This window comes from Tupaia chinensis, unplaced genomic scaffold, assembly GCF_000334495.1.
Source record: "Tupaia chinensis unplaced genomic scaffold, TupChi_1.0 Scaffold138490_1, whole genome shotgun sequence".
Classification (NCBI taxonomy): Eukaryota; Metazoa; Chordata; class Mammalia; order Scandentia; family Tupaiidae; genus Tupaia; species Tupaia belangeri.
The window spans coordinates 1,251,601-1,268,359 of record NW_006198386.1 but is presented as its reverse complement, the minus strand read 5'-3'; positions in this window follow the sequence as shown (position 1 = coordinate 1,268,359).

Below are 16,759 nucleotides of genomic sequence, written 5' to 3'. Positions count from 1 at the left end.
CACTACCCAGAAGAGGCTGTGCTCTGAGATTTCTGAGTCTGGAGGTGAAGCGGGATAAAGAGGGTGGGGCTGTTTATGGCCAAATCCTCCTCGCAGTACGGGTCAATAGGTGTCCCTCTCAAACCTCTCAACTTCACTTCTCTCATGACCAGGGAGCTCATGTATTCGATCTGCATCCAATTCCTATTAAAAAACTCTCTCCTCTACCTATTTATTATTTACATTGACTCACCATACATCTTTCCAGTGTACGAAACATGTTTTCTTCCCCAGCACGAATACAGTGCCTATCAGTCAAGACAAAGACTGATTATCTGTATCCTATACATTATCTGCAGCAAATAACTTTTCATTCTTATGTCAATTAAATGTATTGTGCTTTTTTTTTTTTCCTGTTCCTGTCCCTCCCCAAAAACCCTCGTTTTCTTAAAGCAACAGGGGTTCAGCATGCAGGAGGAGCCATCTGCCCTTCGGAACTCTTGCATCGCTAGATATGTTCTCCGCATTCACTACCGGCACACGGGCCCTATTGGCGGAGGAGGGAGTCGCGCAAACTTCCTGCAGCATTCATCAAACCCGAAACGTTATTTTTTAAGGTGTCACAAAATCTACATTGACTGACTGGTCCTTTTCATCTTAATTTTGAACAGTTGCTACTCCAATTAAATTCTCCCACCTAGCATTTTCAAACAGCTCCTGGTTGTTTCCACAAACTCCGTTAATGGACAGCTGTTTCTGACAGTTCCCTGATTTGCCAGTGCGGCGTCGGCTGCCAGAGCAGGAGGGTCTGTTCTGTATTCCGCTGCTGGCACCAGGGGGATATGCAAATGCACACATGAATCAGTTGTCAGCACCACAGACACCGTGCGGGGAGACGATCAGAATGTGTGGGGAGCTCAGTTGGCTGCGAGTGAAGAGGTGGGGGGTTGGGGGGTGGAAAGCTTAGATTTCTTGAAGTGAGTTTTCTTTTTTCTTTTCTTTTTCTTTTTTATTTTTTCAAGTGTCTCCAGTTTCTTTTCACTATGTGGCACTCATTAGATTTCAGTTCAGGAAAGTGCAACCTGTCTCTTTCCACTCACCAACAGAGACTGGAAAGTTGGGGAACGATGCGAACATTTCAGGTAAACACTGTGAGAACTTCCGTAGCACACGTCTCATTGTAGAGACCTTTCCATTTTGCAAATATGTCCCTGTCCAAAAGAGAGTGGGGAATGGCAAAACTGAACTTTTGTTTCCCGTAAGGATGTGCTGGAGAAAATCCTGCTTAAGTTTCAAAGTCTGGTGGGATGTCTTCTGAATTTATTTCCAACAAGGAATTCTGGGTTGCTCCATTAACTGAGTTGAATGTTCAGACATACACTGTGGATGAATTAAATTAAGGGAACATGTTGGGGGCCAGCAGGTAAGGTGGTGGTTAAGGTGCTGGACTCCCACATGGCTGGCTATGGTTCGAGTCCTGGGCCCAGTGGCTTGAAAAATCACAGCAGGCACGTGTGTGTGTGTGTGTGTGTGTGCAAAATTCCAAGAAGAAAGTGGAGTAAAAAGATGGCAACATGGCTATCCCCCATGGGGGAGGGGTGATTTCTCACTTTCTCTCTCTCTGTCCCTCTATCTCTCTCTGACAATAGCACACACCCTATGGCAAAAAAAGAAAGAAAGAAAGAAAGAAAGAAAGAAAGAAAGAAAGAAAGAAAGAAAGAAAGAAAGAAAGAAAGAAAAAAAGAAAGAAAGAAAGAAAGAAAGAAAGAAAAAGAAGAACAAAAAAAAAAAAGAGAGAGAGAGAGAACTGAACATGTGGACCAGCAAGTGTATGGCCATTCAGGAATCAGGGAGCAGATCAATAGCGCATATTGATTTCATTCGAATATTGTTAGGAGTCCTACATTATGGGCTACACTCTCAGGGTCAGCTTTGGCACAAGTACAAAGAAAAAGAGAAAAAGAAAATATTATGATCTCAATGATACCTGTTAACATGTACTATCTAGAACTCTATTTTACTGCAGTCTATAAAGAAATGGAATTCAGGGACCAGCAGTTAGCGTAATGGCTATGTCGCTGGACTCCCACGTAGTCGACCATGGTTCGAGTCCCAGACCCGGTGGCTTAAAACTCATGCCGGGCGCGTGTGTGTGCGTGCCCAAGATCCCGAGAGGAGAATGGAGGAGAAGGGATTGCGGTGTGACCATCGCCCCTGGGGGGTGATTTCTCGCTTTCTGTCTCTCTATCTCTCTCTGTCTGTCTGGCGAGCACACGCGCCCTATAGCGAAAATCTCTCTCTCAAAAAAAAAATGTCAATCGCTTTTCTAAAAATCTAATATACGTCTAGAGTTTATTGCAGTTCTCACTTATAATTTTGGATTGAAATACCCCAATTTAAAATTATTTAGTTGTACAAATGACCAAAGTGTTACTGAGCTCAATGGCTTTCTGGAAACACACTCACACAAATGCACACCCAAATATACATAGATACACATATATACATCCACACCGGGAAACTACAAAATGTAATTCCTGTATGCCAGAGCCAGTTCTACCAACCATTTTAGCCCCCAGTAAGTTTATTGCTTCTGAATTATTTTTATTCATTTACCAACATCTCTCTATATGTATAGATACACAAATACACACACACATACGTATATCTATATATCTATATCTATATATATGAATACACACACATACTCTATATAGATACACATATATATGTATGTTTAATGGTTAAATTATAGCACAGGCTGGAGTTATAAGCATGAAGCATGACTGGAAAGTAAACTACTGTATATGTATACACATATATATCTGCACTTCTTTTTCTTATTTCTTTTTTCTTTTTTTTTTTTTTTTGGAGAGGTTTTTGCTATAGGATGGATGCGCTTTCCCCAACAAACAGGAGAGAGAGACAGAAAGCGAGAAATCACCTCCCAGGGGGGATGGCCATGCCGCAGTCCCTTCTCTTCCATTCTCCTCTCGGGATCTTGGGCATGCACACACATGCGCCTGGCATGAGTTTAACCCACCGGGTCCCAGACTCGAACCGTGATCAACTACATGGGAGTCCAGTGAGGTAGCCATTACGCTAATTGCTGGTTCCTTCTTTTTCTTATTTTAATTGCCAGAGAGTGTGCACTACCCAAAGAGAGACAGAGAAACAGATAGAGGAAAGAAGCATCTTCCACAGGGAGTGGTCACACAGCAATCCTTTCTCCTCCATTTCTCCATCCTGTCAGTATTTGGGGCATGCATGTGCATGCACCCAGCATGTTTTTTCAAGCCACCAGGACCAGGATTCTAACCACAGTTGGCCATGTGGGATCCAGCTCCCTTAGCCATCAGGCTATGAGGACAGCCCCATATTTTTTTCTTTATAACAGGGAATTATGATACATTTATTTCCTTGCAATTGTATTAAACATTTTCTCATATTGATAATAATAGAAAAAATTCCATTACATGCGTTCCACTTTGTTTCTTTACCAGCTCTATTTAATCATTCCTTTATAGGTAGGAATTTGGTAACTCCCCTACTCCACTATTAAAAAAATAATATTTCTTGGGGGCAGCAAGCGGTATAGTGGTTAAAGCACAGGACATCCACATGGCTGATTGCAGTTCAAGTCCTGGAGCTGGCAACTTGAAAAATCACACCAGATGTGTGACTAAAAAATCCCAGGAGGATAATGGAGGAGAAGAGATTCTCATATGACCATTCCTCCTAGGGGGAGTGATTTCTCACTTTCCCTCTCATAATCTCTCTCCAGTGAGTGCATGCATCCTATAGTATAAAACCTGAAAATAATAATATTTCTTTCAACTGAATTGGTCTGAGAATATTTCATGTTAGGTAAATTCCCTTTACAAGCCAAATGATATATAGTGATTGAAGGTTTAAAAAATAATGAGAATTGGGACCAGCAGTTAGCATAATGGCTATGTCGCTGGACTCCCATGTAGTCAACTGTGGTTCGAGTCCCAGACCCGGTAGCTTAAAACTCACACCGGGCGTGTGTGTGTGCGTGCCCAAGATCCCGAGAGGAGAATGGAGGAGAAGGGATTGCGGCGTGGCCATTCCCCCTGGGGGGTGATTTCTCGCTTTCTGTCTCTCTGTCTCTCTCTGTCTGTCTGGAGAGTGCACGCGCCCTATGGCAAAAACCTCTCCAAAAAAATAAATAAATAAATAAATATAATGAGAATAAATAATAATAATAATCTGAAAAATAAAGTTATTTGCTGATGATGTGGCTAGTAATGTCTTTGTCTTGACTGGTATGCATGGTAATCATGCTGGAAAAAGAAATGTCATACACTGTAAAGACATATGTGATTTAAGGTAACAAAATAGTAATAATAATGATAATATTTCTCTCCTGAATACTATGGTACTATGGCAATTCTTCTTCCTTATTTGGTCTTTTGCCACATATGCATTTCACAGCTCGTAGGTTCCAGAGCATGAGTAAGAAGCTGTATCCTGTGACTCACCTCAAGACCAAGGAGGACATTCACTGTCTGCCTTCCCGCACATGCGGATGTTTAGTTTGTTTCTTTCTCCTCACTTGGTTCAAGCTGAAATGGCAAACGTGAGTGCCTGCACCAAATCTAGACCCTTGGTTGAGCCCACCAAGCCTAAGGAAACCAAAGGTTTCTTTTCTCAGCTCTGTGAAGCATTGTCAAAACAGATTCCCTGGGTTCAAAGATATATTAAGGATGGGTTCATGGCCCCGATGAGGTTTTCAGAAAGAGCTCATTAGGTCAAAGCTTGATGTAGACATAATAATTAATATAGGCCCACAAGAAAGAGTGCTTTGCTCTCCTTATGTCTACAAGAAAGGCTATTCTGGGGACCAGCAGATGGCATAATGGTTACATCACTGGACTCCCATGTAGTTAACTGTGGTTCGAGTCCTAGACCTGGCAGCTTAAAACTTAGGCTGGGAGCATGTATGTGCGTGCCCAAAATTCCAAGAGGAAAATGGAGGAGAAGGGATTGTGGCATAGCTATCTCCCTTGGGGGATGATTTCTCACTTTCTATTTCTCTGTCTCTGTCTCTCTGGCAAGTGCGCACACCCAATAGCAAAAATCTCTGGAAAAAAAATGCTATTCTGCATCTGTCATGTCTAGACTCTGCGTGAACATCTTTTATCCTAGAGGTCCCACTTCTCTGTGCAATATCGTTGCCTGAGAAATACCTCATGGAGCAAGATGACATCGGACATTTTTTCAGCCATTAATCCATCTGTTTCTTCTCTGGATGGAGCACGTAGGTTTGCATTTACTCTCTTTTTAATCAATTAACAATCAATGCTAATGGCAGAATCATTTGTTTCTCATCAGCAAGTCTTCTTGCACCATTAGCACCTTATCATATCCTGGTCACACTCTTCTTAAGAGGCTTGAGGAGTCTGAACTTCAAATCAATAGGTTACTTAGCATAATCCAGTCCACCAACCTGTCAGTACTGTCTCAACCACTATGTAACACATAACAAGTGTTACACAGTTGTTCATGGCCAATCTGCTACTGAAAAGCCACCACCCTCTTGAAAACTTGGCTACTCATTGAAACCCACAGACCACTGAGTAGAAAGATATGGTAGCCATGCAAGTATTAGCTATAGTGCTCTTAGAAAAACAAGCCTTTCAAATCTCATGAACGCAACTTAGGGTGACATTCTCTGACCCGTCACCCTTATCTCAGATTTTCATAATTCCCTGGAATAATGAATAATTCTAAAATAAAAGGATTAATCTCATTAGGGTTGCTACTGTCTACATCATAAGCTACTTACATATCTTGTATACCCTAGACAATAATGAAGGAAGGAGAAATGGAGAGAGAAAGAGAAGACAAAGGTGAGAGAAAATAAAAGGGAGAAGGAGAGACTTTTGAGACAGGATACTGTGGAAAGTTAAAACCTGAATAAAATAAAATAAGATAATTAAACATTTGAAGTTACAAATCAATCATCTGGCATGCAAGCTATTAATATTATGCAGTCTGGGGACCAACAGTTAGCGTCATGGCTATGTTGCTGAACTCCCACGTAGTCGACTGTGGTTTGAGTCCCAGACTGGGTGGCTTAAACTCATGCTGGGCGCGTGTGCGTGCGTGCCCAAGATCCCGAGAGGAGAATGGAGGAGAAGGGATTGCAGTGTGGCCATCTCCCCTGGGGGGTGAATTCTCACTTTCTGTCTCTCTGTCTCTCTCTTTCTAGCGAGTGCACACACCCTATAGCAAGAACCTCTCAAAAAATATCTTATGCAGTCTATGTTAAATACAATGGTTTAATGGAGCTATAGGCATAACTTAGGAGACTGGATGGTTTGTGATACTTAAAAATACTGTATTTCAGGACTAGAGGGTGGTGCAATAATAAAATGTGACAGTCTATGAGCTAACCCACCTGGGAAGTTTCCAGGTTTAAGTCCAGAGACTGCCCTGAGGACTCCAGGCATGTGTATACCCATAATCTGGGGCTATTTAAAGCTGGGACTGAGTCACAGTATCAGCACCCTATTGGGGAGGACCAGTAAATGGTGTAATGATGACGTCACTAGACTCTCATGTAGTCGACTGCAGTTCAAGTCCTAGACGTGGTGGATTAAATTCATGCTGGGTGCGTGTTTGTGCATGCCCAAAATCCTGAGAGGAGAATGGAGAAGAAGGGATTGTGGCATGGTCAACCCTCCTTGGGGGTGATTTCTCGCTTTCTGTCTCTCATCTCTCTGGTGAGCATATAGCAAAAATCTCTCTAAAAAACAAAAATCCTTATCTTTCTCTCATCTCTCTGGTGAGCAGATGTTCCCTATAGCAAAAGTCTCTCTATAAAACAAAAATCCTAATCTTTCTCTCGCTCTCTCTCTGTCTTGTTCAAAAAAGAAATAAATGAATAAACTTTTTAAAATGGCCAGTATTGTACCAGCAGGTGGCATGGTGGGTAAGGTGCTGGACTCCCACATGGCTGATCGTGGTTCAAGTCCCAGGTCTAGAGATTTGCTTTCTCACTTCTCTCTCACTTGCTTTCTCTGTCTCTCCCTAGTGAGTGTATGTGCCCCATAGCAAATTAAAAATAATGATAATAAATGCATAATTATTTTAGAAAAAACAACTGATATTTTTATTATTCGCTCAGTATATTCTTGAAAGAAGCTGATGAACAGGACTGATCTTCATCAAGTAGCCTCCTGTCAACCCAATTAGAAAGGTCATCAGCTTAATGCAAATACAGCACCTACCCTCGTGCCTGCCTTGAGTGGGTTCTTGGTGATGATCAGGAGACCAAATGCTTAGGTTAGGGGATTCTCACAGTTGCCCTTAGTAAGCCTAAACTTTCTGATGACTATTTTTTTTTAATACAAGACACACACACACACACACACCCCTACAGAAATAAAAAATTAAGAATATTAAAATTACATCATATAGAGCCAGCCGGCAGTGTGGTGCTTCAGGTGCTAAATGCCACATGACCCACTCCATGGTTCAAGTCCCATACCCGGTAGTCTGAAAAACACAAGTGGCGTGAGTGTGCATGTATGCCCTAACCCTTGAGAGGAAAATGGAGAATAAGGGATTGCCACGGGGCTTCCCCCCGGGTATGTTTTCCAACTTTCTATCTCTCTCTGGTCTCTCTCCAGCACACACACACATCCTATGGGAAAAAAGAAAAAAAAAAACTAAGGAAAAAAAGGATATAATATATGAATCATTTAAAGAAAATAGGGCTGGCATCATTGTCTAGTTGTTAAGGAAACTGGATTCCACATGGCTAACAATGGTTCAAACCCCAGTCCCAGAGGCTTGAAAAACACATTGGGCACGTGTGTGTGTGTGTGTGTGTGTGTGTACGTGTGGCCAGAATCCCAACAGGATGGAGAAATGGGAGGTAAGGAATTGAGAGGTGACTTCACCTGCTGAAGAGGGGCTTGCTGTCTCTGATGAGTGCACATGCTCTGTATCATTTCAAAATAATAAAAATCATTATTTAAATTATGATTTAATCATCATCAATTAAAATAAAATAAATAATAAAAATATCATAAAGTAATAAATAGCACTAGATGGGATAAGTTCTTTTTTAATTTTTAATTAATTAATTTATTTTTAGAGGTTTTTGCTATAGGGTGCGTGTGCTTGCCAGATAGACAGAGAGAGACAGAGAGATAGAAAGCAAGAAATCACCCCCCAGGGGGGATGGTCACGCCGCAATCACTTCTCCTCCATTCTCCTCTTGGGATCCTGGGCATGCACGCACATGCGCCCGGTGTGAGTTTAAGCCACCGGGTCCAGGACTCGAACCATGGTTGACTATATGGGAGCCCAGTGACACAGCCATTACGCCAACTGCTGGTCCCATAGATGGGATAAGTTATGTCCACAAGGACCAGATGGTGCAGAGCTTTGCATCAAGACTGCCTGACTATATTGATATATTATTATTATAGTTCATTTTATCTTATCTTCATTTTAGGCTTTTGCCATAGGGTGCCTACACTCGCCAGAGAGGGACAGGGAGAAACAGTGACAGGGAAAATGAGAAATCACCACCCAGGGAGATAGCCATGCCGCCATCCCTGCTCTTCTCTCTCCCTGCTTTCAGGCGTTTGCGTGGGCACACACATGTGCCTGGCATGATTTTCAAACCACTGAGTCCAGAATTCAAACCACAGTCAGCCACGTGGGCATCTAGAACCTTAACCACCACGCCACTTGGTGGCCCCGTACCTGGCTTTTTTTTTTAATTAAGAAAGAAAAGAGAAATGTGATCTCTATGCTGCTGATTGACATCAAAGCTCCTGTGATACTAATCTTTTCTTTTTTTTTTTTTTTTGAGGTTTTTACTATAGAGCGTGCGTGCTCCCCAGAAAGACAGAGAGAGATAGACAGAAAGTGAGAAATCACTGCCCCCCTCCCCCCCAGGCAGGATGGCCACATCGCAATCCCTTCTCCTCCATTCTCCTCTCGGGATCTTGGGCACGCATGCACACGCGCACGGCATGGGTTTAAGCCACCGGGTCCATGACTTGAACCGTGGTCAACTACATGGGAGTTCAGCAACATAGCCATTACACTAACTGCTGGTCCCAAGCATTTCCTTTTGAATATGATGATTCTCATCTTACAGACAAGGAAACTGGAACTGAGAACATTTCATCAAGCTGCCCCAAAGTACGGCTGGGGAAGGGGGCGGCTGATTGTTACCTCACACTCCCTGAGTTCTCATCTTCTCATCCTATCGATGAGGAAACCTCTGCCTTGAGCAGGTCAGTAAGGAGCAGAGGGATAGGAAACAGGCTTCACGGCAGTCAGGCCTGCGTTTTCAATCTTGTCTCTGCCCTTTGCAAGCAAGGTACACTCCCACAAAAACAATTAACCTCTCCAACTCTCCAAAGATTCTAAATGGTCTATTTTTAATTGGCTTGTTTAGTATTTTCCTAAAATATATCCCTTTGGAACACTTGTTCCATCAGATATTTAAAAGTGTTAAATAAAATTTTTTTTAAAAAAAATGGTTTCAGTGGTCTGGTTAAGTCTCACAAACACTAGCTGAAAGCAAACTTAAGCAGCATCTTGGAGTGCAAAATCCTCAGAGCCTCTGGGATGCTAATTGCATCCCAATCTCCAAGGGAGTGGAGAACAGAGAGGAAAAGTCAAGGTTTCATAGACAAATAATTTGGAAAGTCTTGTCCTTTCTGTCCCACTCCATTGTGTTGTATCTTCATTTCTAAAGATGTTTTGTTTTTGTCTTTTAAACAACTATAATTATGTCACAGATCGACACAAGACATTCTGCCTTAAGGAGTTCCCTACTTTCTCTTTCACTGTTCTCCTTCCAGAATGAAGCCACTTTTTATGTTTTTGTTTGTTTACTTTTTAAAAAATAATTAATTATTTATTTAATTTTATTTTTTATTATTATTATTTTAATTTACCAGTGAGCAACAGAGAAAGAGAAAGAAAAAGTCATGACTATGCTTTTTTTTTTTTTAAGAGAAATTTTTGCTATAGCGCATGTGCACTCGCCAGAGAGACAGAGAAAGACAGAGAGACAGAAAGTGAGAAATTACCCACCCTAGGCGGGTTGGCCACACCGCAATCCATTCTCCTGTCGGGATTTTGGGCATGCATGCACACACGCCCAGTGTGGATTTTAAGCCGCCGGATCCAGGGCTCAAACCATGGTCAACTACATAGAAGTCCAGCGACATAACCATTACACCATCTGCTGATCCCGAGAAAGAGAAAGTCAGAAAGCAAGCTTCCAGGTCCAGGACTCAAACAATGGTTGGTCATGGGGGAGTCCAGCATCTTCACCACCACACCACCTGCTTGCCCCAGTAGCCACTATTCTGACTGTTATCCCTTTCTACTAGTGTTGCCTACTTAAGAATGTTATGTACAGGCCAGCAGGCGGAGTAGTAGTCAAGGCACTTGACTCCCACATAGCCAACTGCAGTTCGAGTCCCAGACCCAGTGGCTTAAAATGCATGCTCTGGGCAAGTGTGCATGAGTACCCGAAATCCTAAGAGGAGAATGGATCATGGCATTGCTTTCCCTCTGGGAGGTGATTTCTCTCTCTCTCTCTCTCTCTCTCTCTCTCTCTCTCTGGTGAGTGCACATGCCCTGAAGCAAAAATCTCTCTTAAAAAAAAGAATATTATGTAAAGGGAATCATGGAGAATGTATTCCAATATGTCTGGCTTCCTTTAACTCCAAGTTTGTTTGTGTTTGTGTGTCTGTGTATTTTTTTTTAATTGCTGATATTATACTGTACTTGGTGTTTTAACTACTTTACAGAGAGGGATCATTGATATGCAACAGACCACAAATAGTGAGAGTGTATCATTGTCTATGTTCCAATGGGTGTACACACCTGTAAAATGATCACCACAACAAAATGAGGAATGTATTCCATCAGCCAAAGGTTCCCTCTTACCCCCTTGGTAACCCCCTATCCTGTCTTCTATCTCACTGTCACTGGGCAACCATTGACTTGTATCCTACCACTGTAACTAGAATTTTCCAAAATTCTTATATTCATGTAATGATAGTATGTGTACCCTCTTGCTGTCTGCATTCACTCAGCAAAATTATGCTGAGATGCATTCACGTTGGGAATAATAGTTTCCTTCTTTCTTTTTTTCTTTCAGCTGTGTAATAGTTCACTGGGTGGATATGTCATGATTTCTTTATCCATTCACCTGTAAAAAAGATATTTGAAGGGACCAGCAGTTAGCGTAATGGCTGTGTCGCTGGACTCCCACGTAGTCGACCATGGTTCGCATCCCGGATCTGGTGGCTTAAAACTCATGCCGGGCGTGTGTGCGTGCGTGCCCAAGATCCCGAGAGGAGAACGGAGGAGAAGGGATTGCGGTGTGGCCATCCCCCCTGGGGGGTGATTTCTTGCTTTCTGTCTCTCTGTCTCTCTCTGTCTGTCTGGCGAGCGCACGTGCCCTATAGCAAAAAACCTCTCCAAAAAAAAAAAAAAAGATATTTGAGTAGTTTCCATTTATCTAAATCCCATGTACACTCTTTGAATGACCATACAGTTTTCCCCCTTTTGTTATTGTGATTTCTGCTTTACATCTATTCTATGTCCTGTTTGGGTTCGGTATGTATGGATGTCCAGCTATTTTGCTGGTTTCTTGCTAGGATACAGAAATATCATTGGTTTCTGAGCATTCAACAATCTTGCCAAACTCATTGATACTAGTTTCCATTGGAGTTTACATGCAATACTGAGGGTTTGTTATGTGCCAAATTCTCTACACTAGGAGATTAAAGCTAAAGGAGCACTGGAAGCTTCCAGAACCAACAAAATAAAAGGTCATAGTAGAGGCAGTTATGACGACGTAGAAAAGGAACATTTCATTGCACTCAGGAGCTGGGGTGAGACTTCTACAAAAACAATATCTGGGAGTCAGCAGGTGGCTTAGTGGCTAAGGCTTTGGACTCCCACATGGTCGACCATGGTTCAAGTCCCAGACCTGGAGGCTTAAAACTCATGCCAAGCACATGTGTGTGCATCCCAAAATCCCGAGGAGAAAGGATTGCAATGTGGCCATCCCTTCTGCAGGGGTGATTTCTTGCTTTCTGTCTCTCTCTGTCTCTCCAATGAGTGCATATATCCTATAGCAAAATTCTCTCAAAATAAAGCAATATTTTATTTGATATCATGTTTCATGCCTGATAGATTCATTGTTTTTGTTGTTATACTCTTCTACTTTTGAAAATAAGAAATTGCTCAATGAAAAAAAAAGGGGGGAGGAAGCATTTTTGGCAAAATAGAAGCTCTAAGGAAAAATGTCAGGATGAAGAAAGGAACTGCAAGTATCCCTCTGTGCAGGATTGGAGGGCAGCTGGAAGGGAAGCCACAGAGGACACGTGGTAATATGTCAACTCCCTCCTGTAACAAAGAGGAGTTTCCCAGTAGTATGAGGAGTCCAGGGACAGGATCAGATCTGCCACGTAGGAAGTTTATTTTGGCAGAGAATGGGGGGTCATTTCAAGGGCCATGCTGGAGGAAATGAGACAAGTCGAGTGACTGACCTAGTCATCCAGGTGAGAAATAATGCGAACCTAAACTAAGAAAATGGCAGAAGGAATAGAAAATGTGACGGATCTGAGACATACAGGGAAGAGAACCTGTAAGACTTGCTGACTGATTCTAGGTGTCAGTTAAGTAAGGAGGAGGAATATTGAATAATACCTGGATGGCCCACTTAGGTCATAGTGATGATTATACCCAAGATAAAAGAAATAGCCCGGGGGGGGGAACCCAGCAGTTAGTGTAATGGCTATGTCGCTGGACTCCCACGTAGTCGACCGTGGTTCGAGTCCCGGATCCGGTGGCTTAAAATTCACGCTGGGCATGTGTGCGTGCGTGCTTAAGATCCAGAGAGGAGAATGGAGGAGAAGGGATTGCGGCGTGACCATCCCCCCTGGGGGGTGATTTCTCGCTTTCTGTCTCTATGTCTCTCTCTGTATGTCTGGCGAGCGCACGCGCCCTATAGCAAAAACCTCTCCAAAAAAAAAAAGAAAAGAAATAACTAGGGGGACCAGTAGGTGGCGAGGTGGTTAAGGCGTTAGACTCCCACATGACCAACTGTGGTTGGAGTCCCAAACATGGCAGCTTGCTTTCTCACTTTCTCGCTCTCTCTCTTTCTAGTGAGCACACATGCCCTGTGATACATTTTTTTTAAAGTGATAACAATGACAAATAAAATTAAATAACATAATTTAAAAAAAAAAAAAAGAAAGAAAGAGCTTTGTTCTTTCTCCTCCCTGTCAGAACCCCACTTGTCAGATTGTGTTTGTCCTTGTCTATGTACTATGGGGTTCTTGGGATCAATGGGTAACCCATTTCCAAGTAAGTAATCATTTAGGGATGACCCTTTAAATCAGGGAAGCAAAGTTGAACACTGTGTTTGTAGTATGACTTTGCAAAGAAATTAGTAAACAAATGTGCTTTATCACTTTCCTTCTTTTTGCTCCTTACTAGAATGTTTCAAGGAGGCTCTCGAATCTGCAATGAAGAAATGCAATGCTGTATTCAAGATGCTAGATACGAGATGCTAGATACCTCATGCACTTACGATACATCTAGAGCAAGGTTCAAAGTCATTCATGCTGTGTTTTTTGTTTGTTTGTTCATTTGTCTCTCCTTGAGGGCATGCGCACTCACTGGAGAGAGACAGAGAGACAGAAGAAGAGAGAAAGTGAGAACTAGTCCCCTCCTTTCCCTCCCCCGCCCCAGCGGGAATGACCATGCCACAATCCTTTCTCCTCCACTCTCCTCTCAGAATTTTGGACATGCATGCACAAGTGCCCAAAATATTTTTCAAGCTACCAGGTCCAGGACTCCAACCAAACACTCAGCCATGTGAGATCCAGCCATCTTAGCCTCCAGGCCATCCGCTGGTCCCTATTGCATGACTTTTTCTTTTTTTTGGAAAGTGATTTGGAGATGCTAGTATGAAAAACTTGGTCTCCACTGCTATGCACTATCTGAAAAACAAACAAAAAAGCAAAACAAAACAAAACCCTTACCAGGTATACCAGTTGTTTTCAGGAGTAGCTAACCCTAACAAATGTTAGTAGTCAGGGCATGTGATCAACCCAGAAGGGAGTGTGTGTATAATAAGGAGGAGACAAAGGAGAAGAAGAAGGGAACCAGCAGTTAGCATAATGGCTATGTCGCTGGACTCCCACGTAGTCGACTGCGGTTCGCATCCCGGACCCGGTGGCTTGGAACCCACGCCGGGCGCGTGTGCCTGCGTGGAACTCGAGAGGAAACAGAGAGTTTATATCTGCCTCCACACTCGTAGAAAAGAGTTGGACTCTCAAGTTCAAAGATCCAGTTAATTGGTCAGAGATCATGATTGTTTGCATTTTCAAAAAGTATCGGGACAGGATATTACATATGGGGATCTTGAAAAAATATATGCATGGCTTTCAAAGTATTTTGCACAAAAATAAACTTTTAATTTAATTCTATTTTTACACAATCTCTTTGAAGATCCCTTCCTATTATACTATAACTAACAGTATTCTTAGGGATGGCAGGTGGCGTGGTGATTAAGGGGCTGGATTCCCACATGGTTGACTGGGGTTTGAGTGCTGGACCTGCTAGCTTGCTTTGCCTTTCTCTCTCTGTCTTTCTCTGGTCAAACTAAAGAATAATAACAAAAGGAACTAAATAAATAATTCTTTTAAAATAGTGTTCTTTAGTGGTCAGGAAATAGGCAAAGGAAAGCAAAACAATCCTCACTGGTGGGCTCTAACTTGGCAAAACTCCAAGTACTTCCCTAGAAAAAGGCAGCAACAGGGAAAGTAGCTGACATTCCCTTCGATGCATGCATTGGGTGTGTGCCGTGATCTAAGCACTAATTTGTTTCTTTGAAAGGGGTGGACCCTACATATCTGTAAAACATAATGATCCGTTCAGACACTTATAGTGCATACAAGATGACACCAACATCCCCAGGTAATGTACTAAATAGTATCAAAAGTTGTGCTTTATAATATAATGACAGAATTTCTTTCAGAACCAGAGAAACAGAAAGAGAAGTGCTCTCCTTAGGAAGACGCTGCCAAGGATTGGCACACAAGGTAGTGTTAAAACCGAGGATGGGGACCAGCAGTTAGCGTAATGGCTATGTCACTGAACCCCCATGTAGTCGACTGCAGCTGAAGTTCCAGACCCAGTGGCTTAAACTCACGCCGAGCATGTGTGTGTGCGTGCCCAAGATCCCAAGAGGAGAATGGAGGAGAAGGGGTTGCGGCGTGGCCATCCCCCCTTGGGGGGTAATTTCTCACTTTCTGTTTTTCTATCTCTCTGTCTTCCTGGCAAGCGCACACACCCTATAGCAAAAACCTCTCCAAAAAAAAAAAAAAGGAGAATAAGAAACCAGGCATCACCATTACCATGTGTAAATAAAGAGACAGGCAGACACACTGAGTTTTACCACCTCTGCCCTTTTCCAATTCTCCGCTGCCATGAAAAAGCAACAGAGAAGAAAGAATCCCTCCGCCAGCAGTAGCATTCACAGAGACGTACTCTAAATATCAAGAAACGGCACGTGAAGGCTTCTAATCCCCTTCTACCCTCCTGCCACAGAAGGAAAAGAAACTATTTCTACCTAGCCTTGGTAAAAAGCAGCAAGCTTTCCTTTTTAGGGAATTTGAAAGATGTCGTGTATAATACCCCAATCAAAATGCATTCTTGTTGTGGGTGCTTGGTTTGTTTATTCACCACGTTACAGAATACTGGAAACCTATTTGCCCAGTGTAGTCCAGAGGAAAAAAAAAAAAAATGAAAATGAAAAATAAATAAATAAATAAAAAGACGGTCCCTAAAGGTATCTGTAGCACCCAGAATAATGGAGGAAAAAAGGGAAATTCGAGGTATTGAAGTCGAAACTACAAAGAGATATAAAAGAATAGGCAGGAATTAGAAAGCTCACCGCAGGGGGTTGAAAGCAAGAAAGAGGGGAAGGAACATCTATTACAACAACAACAGAAAAGAAAGTCTTTTTGAAAGTTTAAGAGGAAAATCATCTTGTTTTTGAAAAGATGGCGAGACACGTTCATTGATCTTTTTAAGAGACAACAAAACATGGGCCGTCCACTGAATAAAAGAAAATGAAGTTCCATTAATACAATCTGGCGAAAGGCAACTTAGATAAATTGATCAATGCAGGACAAATCATTTCTAACCTTTCCCCTTATTTGGAGAGGATGTTTTTTCAAGAAGATAAACAATATACATCATCAACTTCAAGTGCTTTTTAGATAGCTTTTCCAGCAACAATGGAAATGAAGAATTTCTGGAACGAAGCTTGTGATGCTTTTTTAATTGGCCTGAAGAATATCAATACATGTGGAAAGATTTAGACGTGGTTTGTATTTCTTCTTCATTTTGGCAACTTGCATGTTGTAGTTTGTCTTCTGATTTGTGTTTTAGACTTCTTATGTAGAAATTCATGCATAAGCCAAAGTACCTTTGTTATCATGTTCAGGAAGCACCATGAAAGAGACAGTCCATTTGAAAAAAAAAAAAAAGAAAATTACATTGTTGATAGGTCTCTGTACTAAAACTTTTTAAAAATATCAGCATTTTTGTTTCTCAGTTTGAAGGAAAAGCAAGAGGAAATATTTGAATTATTTTTTTCTTTCCTCTCCCCCATCAAATAACAAGATAACTTACATATAACCTCCAATTTAAAATACCCTTGGGGACCAGCAGTCAGCATAAT